We start from the raw sequence: 8,559 nt of genomic DNA on the forward strand, positions 1-8,559 counted from the left end.
ACTACCTTGTGCAATACGAAACAAAAGGAAGGAGAATCTTTCGCAACATTTTTACAGAGATGGAGAAACTTAGCTAGTAGATGCTCTTGTGAGATCCCGCAAAAACAAATGGTGGAGATGTTCACACAAAACGTTAATAAAGCTATTGGCTATGATCTCAGAAAAGCTTGTTTGTCTACATTCAAGGATGTCATTGAAAAGGGCCTAGCAACAGAAAAGGTCTTAATTGAACAAGGAGTTATCAAGCTATTCAAAGAAAACAAAGAGGACTTCAAAGGAAAGGACAAACCAAAATTTTGGAACAAGAACAAGAACACGGTTAATGATGGTGTTGTTGATGCCAACACAGTAAGACCAAAGTTCATCTTTTCTGGTTCAAATCCTACCAACAATCAAGTGAACAATCAAACGGCTGCTAAACCACGAAGGAAGTATACTCCATTGGGAGAACCACTTGAATCAGTATTCAAAAAGCTTGTAGCAAATAAAGTGATCACGGTCCCAGATTTTCCTCCATATGAACCAAAGGTAAAACCGAATTGGTGGAATGATGATGAATTTTGCGAATTTCATAAGAGCAAGGGTCATAAGACAAGTAATTGCCATCGATTGAAAAACATTGTACAAGATCTCATTGACAGAGGAGATATTGAGATTGAGGGACATTCATCTAACCAAGAGCATGAGGTGTTTAAGGAACCATTCCCAAAACATGACAAGGGAAAAGGCAAAGTCACAGATGATCAAGCCAATTACACTAGAGCATCTTACAATTATGATTCCACTATTAATCACATCTCAATGGACAATCATATTTCTACCATTACTATCAAAAACAAAAATCCTGAGAATCCTTCTCAAAGACCCAAAATTGTCCTAAAAGGTGTGGGATCTTCATCCGCATCTACCTCTGAATGTCATGTTACAACCCGTCGAGGTAAGATCACATTGCCAGGTGCCTCTACTAAGAATACCAATCTTTCATCAACCAAACCTGAGTACGACCTTGTAGAACAACTAGGGAAGACACCTGCGCTCATCTCTATTCTTGAGCTCTTACGCATATCCCCCGCTCATAAAGCTATCCTTGACAAAATCTTGAGAGACACTACCATTCCTACTGATCTGAACGTGGACCAGTTTCAAGCCATGGTGGGATACCTTTCCATTCCACATTCCCTTACGTTCACAGAAGCCGATGACGCCTCCGTAAGTCAGCCTCATAATGCACCTCTACACATTGAAGCCTTCATACATAAACACCGAATAAAACGAGTCCTGATAGATGGAGGAGCAGGTCTTAATATTTGTACATTGAGCACCATCAGATAATTGGGATATTCTGACAAAGCTGTGAATTCTACAAACCAAATCACTATTAAGGCTTATGATGATGAAGAGCGTTCGTCCAAGGGCACGGTCATCTTACCACTAAGAATAGGGCCAGTCACAAAGGACGTGGTTTGTCAAGTCCTGGATTTAGACCTCACGTATAACATATTGCTAGGACGTCCGTGGATTCATGAAATGAGGGCAGTCCCATCAACATACCACCGATGCATTAAGTTTCCTCATAATGGAGTCAAGGTAATGGTCAATGGTGATCCAAATCCATTCATATATTGCAATAACTTGAGATCACATACTGAGACTATCATTCCCAGCAATCGTGAGGCTACTCCTTCTTCAGCATATATTGATCCTGAGTCATTAAAGCCCTCGACATCCAAACAAGGTGAACTTAGAGCCAAGTTTCAAGACAAAGGCATGGGAGAATACACTCTGAATCAAACAATGTTCTTACGACAAGTCATGAACTCCCCCAAGGAATATGGGAGGCCACATCCTAATAAGCAAATCTCCATCATGCTACTCAAATGGGATCCTACCGTCTTTCAAAAATGGGGCGAACTAGAGGAAGAAAATTTATATAAAATGCTATATAAGGACGCTGAAGAGGATACACATGATCAAATTATAATACCCTGTGAAGACTATGGCAAAGGTTTCAAAATTCTGCAAAGATTCGGGTATGATGGAAAAAGTCCTCTTGGACTACGCAAAGAAGGTGTCATGGAGCCTTTACAACCTGAGCTAACTACAAGAAGGGAACGCTCCAAGGGGCTTGGTTTTCTAAATCCCAAGATTCACAATAAAAGAACAAAACAGATATGGCGAGTCAAAGTGGCTGAAGTTCAACAAGAAGATGACTATTCTACAGATTCCAATGAATGGGAATGGGGTTCAGACAAATCCTCCAGCGACTATGAGCTCAACGAGACATTTAGAGAGCCAGAGGAACCTACAGAGGAGGAGGAGTTTTACAAGAAATTCAGAGTTGGTCAAGAACCGACCCATAAGGATCCCACACAGTCGTCGTTTCAAGGCCCTAGGTCAAGATCACATAGGATGAGGACACCTGTTCCTGAGGGTGCTACTAGTGATGATAATTTGGACTCACTCACGATCGAAACTGATGAGGAGAGTGCCATTGACAACCTCGATGACTATCTGGACATACCTGAATATAACCACATCTTCACTATTAGCCTTGCGAACTCTGAAAACACTAAAGACCTTCCGGGCCTCGTTCACCCCCAACTCATTGACTGGGATCAGGATGGACCAGCACAGCTTGATACATTTCAAAATGAAGAAGCTATTGTCGATTATCTTGGCATTCACGATGATCTTCCTCTTGGAGACCATAAAGCAGGATACGCCATAGAGCTTAATAACATGGCATACTTTGGTGAGGGTGTCGGGCCTTCTAGTCGCAAAAATGTGAAAATAAAAACAAAACAAGGGTCTTATGGCGAAAACCACACTGTGGCGCTATCTGACTCTAAAAAAGTAAAAAGAAAGGACGTATCTGAGGGTGAAAACCTCTCTGAGGCGCCCGAAGATGGAAGGCTTGACATTCTCCCAGCATCATACGAGGAAAAATCATCCATGTTGGTAGAGGAGACTATAAAGACAAACATTGGTACAGCAGAGGTTCCACACAACATATTTTTGGCTCAATCATTGACAGAGGCCGAGAAAGCAAGATTCATAAGCTTCTTTAAGGAACGACAAGTCAACTTCGCATGGTCTTATGCTGATATGCCTGGACTAGACCCCGATTTAGTAATGCATCATTTAACAGTCAAACCGGGGGCAAAACCAGTAAAGCAAAAATTGAGGAAAATGCATCCACAAGTGGCATTATTAGTCAAGGTAGAGCTGGAGAAATTACTGGATGTCGGATTCATACGCCCAATTGATTATCCCGAATGGATTTCCAACTTAGTACCTGTTAGCAAACCAGATCGCAGCATCCGAATATGTACAGACTTCAGGGATATCAACAAGGCTTGTCCAAAGGATGATTTCCCATTACCAAACATTGATTTAATTGTTGATCTCACAGCAGGCCATGAGATGTTATCCTTAATGGACGGATTTTCTGGATATAATCAAATCAGGATAGCACCCAAAGATCAACATAAAACATCATTTACTTGTCCATGGGGAACCTTCTGTTGGAATGTCATGCCCTCTGGGCTGAAAAATGCAGGTGCCACGTATCAACGAGCTATGACTACTATCTTCCATGATCTCATGCACATAACCGTGGAAGATTATGTTGATGATCTTTTGGTTAAATCAATAGACAGAAATACACACTTGGACATACTTTCAGTCGCTTTTGATCGGTTGGAAAAGTACAAGGTAAGACTAAATCCTAAGAAATGTGTCTTTGGAGTAACCTCCGGGAAGCTCCTAGGATTCATTGTGTCTAAAAGAGGAATAGAAGCTGATCCAGCAAAGGTCAAGGCTATCTTGGACATGCCGCCACCCAAGAATATCAGTCAACTTCGGTCTTTACAAGGGAGACTCTAGTCCATACGAAGATTCATAGCACAACTTGCAGATAAGTGCAATCCTTTCCAGCACCTGCTACACAAAAACATCAAGTTCAAATGGGATGAGAACTGTCAACAGGCTTTTCAGGCGCTCAAAGACTATCTTTTGAACCCACCAGTTTTGATGCCACCAATTCCAGATCAACCATTGCTACTTTACATATCAGCTACTCCAACAGCACTGGGGGCACTCCTAGCACAGCAAATACCTGACGGCAAGGAAAAAGCGGTCTACTATATCAGTCGCACATTGGTGGGATATGAGCTGAACTACACACCAATTGAGCGTGCATGTCTCGCTGTGGTCTTTGCTTCACAAAAATTACGACATTATATGCTCACTCACAAGACTAGGTTGATTGCCAGAATTGATCCACTAAAATATCTTCTCAACAAAGCTACACTTACTGGGCGGCTAGCCAAGTGGGTAATGATTTTGAGTGAATTCGACATTGAATACGTGGACAGAAAAGCCATAAAAGGACAAGCAATTGCAGATCAATTGGCAGATGCTCCCATGATAGATGATGTTCCTCTACAGTCAGAATTTCCAGATGAGTCCATTCTAACAATATCACCTGCAAAGCCATGGCAACTATACTTTGACGGCTCATACACATAGCACGGGGCAGGAGCGGGTATACTCTTTATAACTCCCCAAGGTGATTCTATACCAAAGTCATACCGCTTATCATTTCCTTGCACCAACAATATAGCGGAATACGAGGCATTAACAACTGGGCTAAGAATTGTAGTTTAGTGGAAGATCCAAGAGCTTCGTGTTTTTGGCGATTCTCAACTTGTCATCTGTCAAGCAACTGATGATTATCAAACAAAAGATGAAAAGTTAATGCCTTATAAACAACTGGTAGATGATCTGAAACAACACTTTGCAAAGATAGAGTTTGAGCAGATACCAAGAGAACAGAATCGTGCTGCTGATGCCATGGCTACAATTGCTTCGCTCATTGATCTACCGCAAAATGAGACCTGCTATGAGTTCCTGGTAGACAACCTGCTGATTCCTTCATATGAGATCACTCCTACGGAAATGATATGTGTTGTTGGTCCTGAATCCCAGTTATATGGTTCCATATTCACATACCTTCGCGATAATATCTTACCTCCTGATCTATCGAACAACCAACACCGCACTTTCATTCGCCAATCCTCCCGATACATTATCCTAGCTGATATCCTATACCGACGAGGTCTAGATAGCACCCTCCTTAGATGTTTAGAGAGTGATGAAGCTCAGATTGCGTTACGAGAAGTGCAAAGAAGGGATATGTGGTCCGCATACTAGTGGTCCTACCTTGGCCAAGAAACTCATTAGGACTGGATACTACTGGCCTACTATGGAAAAAGATGCATATCAGTTTGTCAAAAAGTGTAAGTAGTGTCAAATTCATGGAGACCTCATACATGCACCAGCACAGGAACTACAGCCACTTGCATCTCCTTGGCCCTTTTGTCAGTGGGGACTTGATCTCATAGGCAAGATTCACCCTCCTTCTTCCAATGGACATAAATTCATTATCACAGCCACAGAATATTTCACAAAGTGGATTGAAGCCGTGCCTCTCACACAAGTTACTGGGAAACAAATCGCTACTTTCATCCTGAACTACATCATTTGCCGATACGGGATTCCTACTTCCATTATTACTGATAACGAGCGTCCCTTCAAAAATCAGGATGTTCGTGAACTCTATGAGCACTTCCATATCTCTCACCGTTTCTCCACACCATACTACCCCCAAGGTAATGGCCAAGCTGAGGCGTCTAATAAAACAATTCTTAAAATCCTTAAAAAGACAGTCGACGATGCTGGCCGTAACTGGCATGTCCAACTCAATCCTGCACTTTGGGCCTATCGTACCAGTGTCCGCACACCTACAGGAGCTACACCCTACTCACTTGTCTACGGCGCTGAAGCCATCTTGCCTATTGAGGTCGAGCTACCTTCTTTACGGGTCTCCTTGAGAAACATAATCAACAATGAAGACTACAGGGTCTCTCGCTTACAAGAACTAGAACTGCTGGAGGAACAAAGGCACATTGCTTTTAATCATCTCAAGGCTTACCAACAAAGAATGAGTTGCAGTTACAATCACAAGGTCAAGCCTCGCACATTTGAGGTAGGTGACTTAGTCCTCAGAGAGAACCCCAAGAATCAACAAGATAGAGATAAGAAGGGCAAATTTGAACCCAACTGGCTTGGTCCTTACATCATCACAGCAGTATATGGATCTGGGGCATATCAGCTCTCAACTACAGAAGGTGAACCCTTGGAGGATCCTATCAATAGCATGCACCTTCGCAGATTCTACACATAAGCTCTTTGGAATATCCTAATTCAAAAATACAAAAAAAAAAAAATCAAAAAATTCAAAAATACAAAAAAAAATCAAAAAATTCAAAAATACAAAAAAAAATTATAAAAACAAAAAATCGTTACTTGGTGAAAACCTGGCAAACAGGCGCCTTGTGACAACAAAAAAAATTGAAAAATCAAAAAAAGTAAAGAGAAATAATTTCGTCCAACGGTGAAAACCACTTCGGTGGCGCCCTAGGCAAGTACCATGGTGAAAACTGGGTCACCAGCGCCATGCGTAGAGAGACTTTGCTCCTCCCTCCTTCGGGATTCTCTTTCATCTTTCACATTGCACACACTCACGACCAATTCATCCATAATAAACTTACCCATTCCCATCATGGCTTGTTATTGATCTACCTAAGATTGGTTAGCCATTCATAACCCTCCCTTTTCACTCCCTTTCCATCCATAATAAATCAGATCCTATCTGTGACTATGGCCAATTCCTACGTCTAGTGATGGGTGTGGAACTGAGAACATCACATGTTTCGAGGAGTACAGTTTCTTCCAGTTTCCTTCAAGTCTATCCGCGCACAATCCGCAATAAAGCAACATTTGCATCACAGATCCGCAATAAAAGTTTCATCTTCTCTGCAATAAAGTATCGGTTTCATGGATTCAATCAGTTTCAGATGAGACACAGCAGCAACAATGGGCTTCAACAAAATCAAATCTTTCAACAGACGCAGACAACATATGGTTCAGTGCTATCTATCCTTTTTGTGAAAGTGAACATTGTGACCACAATCGAATAAGACTTAAACAAGTGACAAGAGACACTAAACTTGAGGACTACAATGGATGTTGGTGTCGAGTCTTGGTTTTCTTTTGATTTTATCTTTTTGGTGACATGTCTTTTAGCTTTTCCAGGATGTCTTTGACTAGAGATTCTATCTCCAGGATGTCTTTGACTAGAAAGGCGAGGATGGGGTATCGTCACCTATTTGCATTTGCTGTCTGTGGATTGTCTTTTAGTAATGCTATGACTTGTCCAAGGATATGAGGACACTGTGAGTCTAGTATGAACTGGGGCATTCCTTGTTTGTGACTGTCTTATCTCCATGCAAACAGGTACAATGACTTTCTGGGCCGAACAAATGCCTCGATTGTCATAACCTATTTTGCCATAATAAGCTCAATGATGATAACGCACAAGAAGCTCTTTCACGTTCATATCTTCTATCTTCCATCCCCCTTTCTTGATTGACTTCCATTGTCTTTCTCGAATCTGTGTAGCCTGCTATCACATGACTGAGTATAATGACACACCAAAAACATTTGCATTTCATATAGTTGCACCTACATCACCACATATAAGCATTTCATACATACATATAGATATCACAATTGCATCACATCCTGCATACAATACATGTTAGCACATCTCACATTTTCATTATGTAAATAATCATTTGCATTATCATATTCATTTGCATTACATACATTCACATTTGCATCATGCATACACATATAAAACATAAAAGAACAAAAATATATTGCATTGCATCATATACATATTTGCATCCATATCATAAAACATGCATCACATAAGAACATTTCATCACATAGGTACACATGCATATAGTGGCCGCAAAGATGAATCATCTCATATATATATAAAGTGTCATGATACAATGATGTCAAAATCATATGGCTACAATCACCCGCAGGTGTCTACATCATTATACAAAATGGTACAAAACTGATACAGAGGAACTCACTGATCACTCCTACCAACACTATTGGTAGTGCTAATCCTATCCATGTCATGGTATCCCATGCCACGTGTCCCACCCTCATCTCCAGTCTTGGATCCTAGAACACTCGTCTAAGGGCATCCCTGTCTCCGTCTCGATCGTACGGAATCAGCTCCCCATCAATCGGTTTCTGCATAATCCTATATACATCCTCCAGGGTGACTGTCATCTCACCCATCGACAAATGAAATGTACAAGTCTCTGAGTGCCATCTCTTAGCTAGTGCAGTCAGCAATCCCATGTTCACCCGAAACTCAGGCACATACAGAATGTATCTCAATCCCATAGCCTCAATCGCAGCTCTTTCCTCGAGCGACAACTTAGGTCGCAATCTCTGTGTCGACGATAATCTCTCCCCTGACTCTAGCATCGGAAAATACTCCTGCAGTCAAACAACTCAATCATGTCAGTTATAGTGGCATTCACTGTTTATCACAAAATGCTACTCGCTATCTAAATGCATATGGCTATTTACCCTAGTGACACTCACTGTTCATCACAAAGTGTTGCTGAT

The sequence above is a fragment of the Cryptomeria japonica genome, chromosome 7, assembly GCF_030272615.1.
Source record: "Cryptomeria japonica chromosome 7, Sugi_1.0, whole genome shotgun sequence".
Lineage (NCBI taxonomy): Eukaryota > Viridiplantae > Streptophyta > Pinopsida > Cupressales > Cupressaceae > Cryptomeria > Cryptomeria japonica.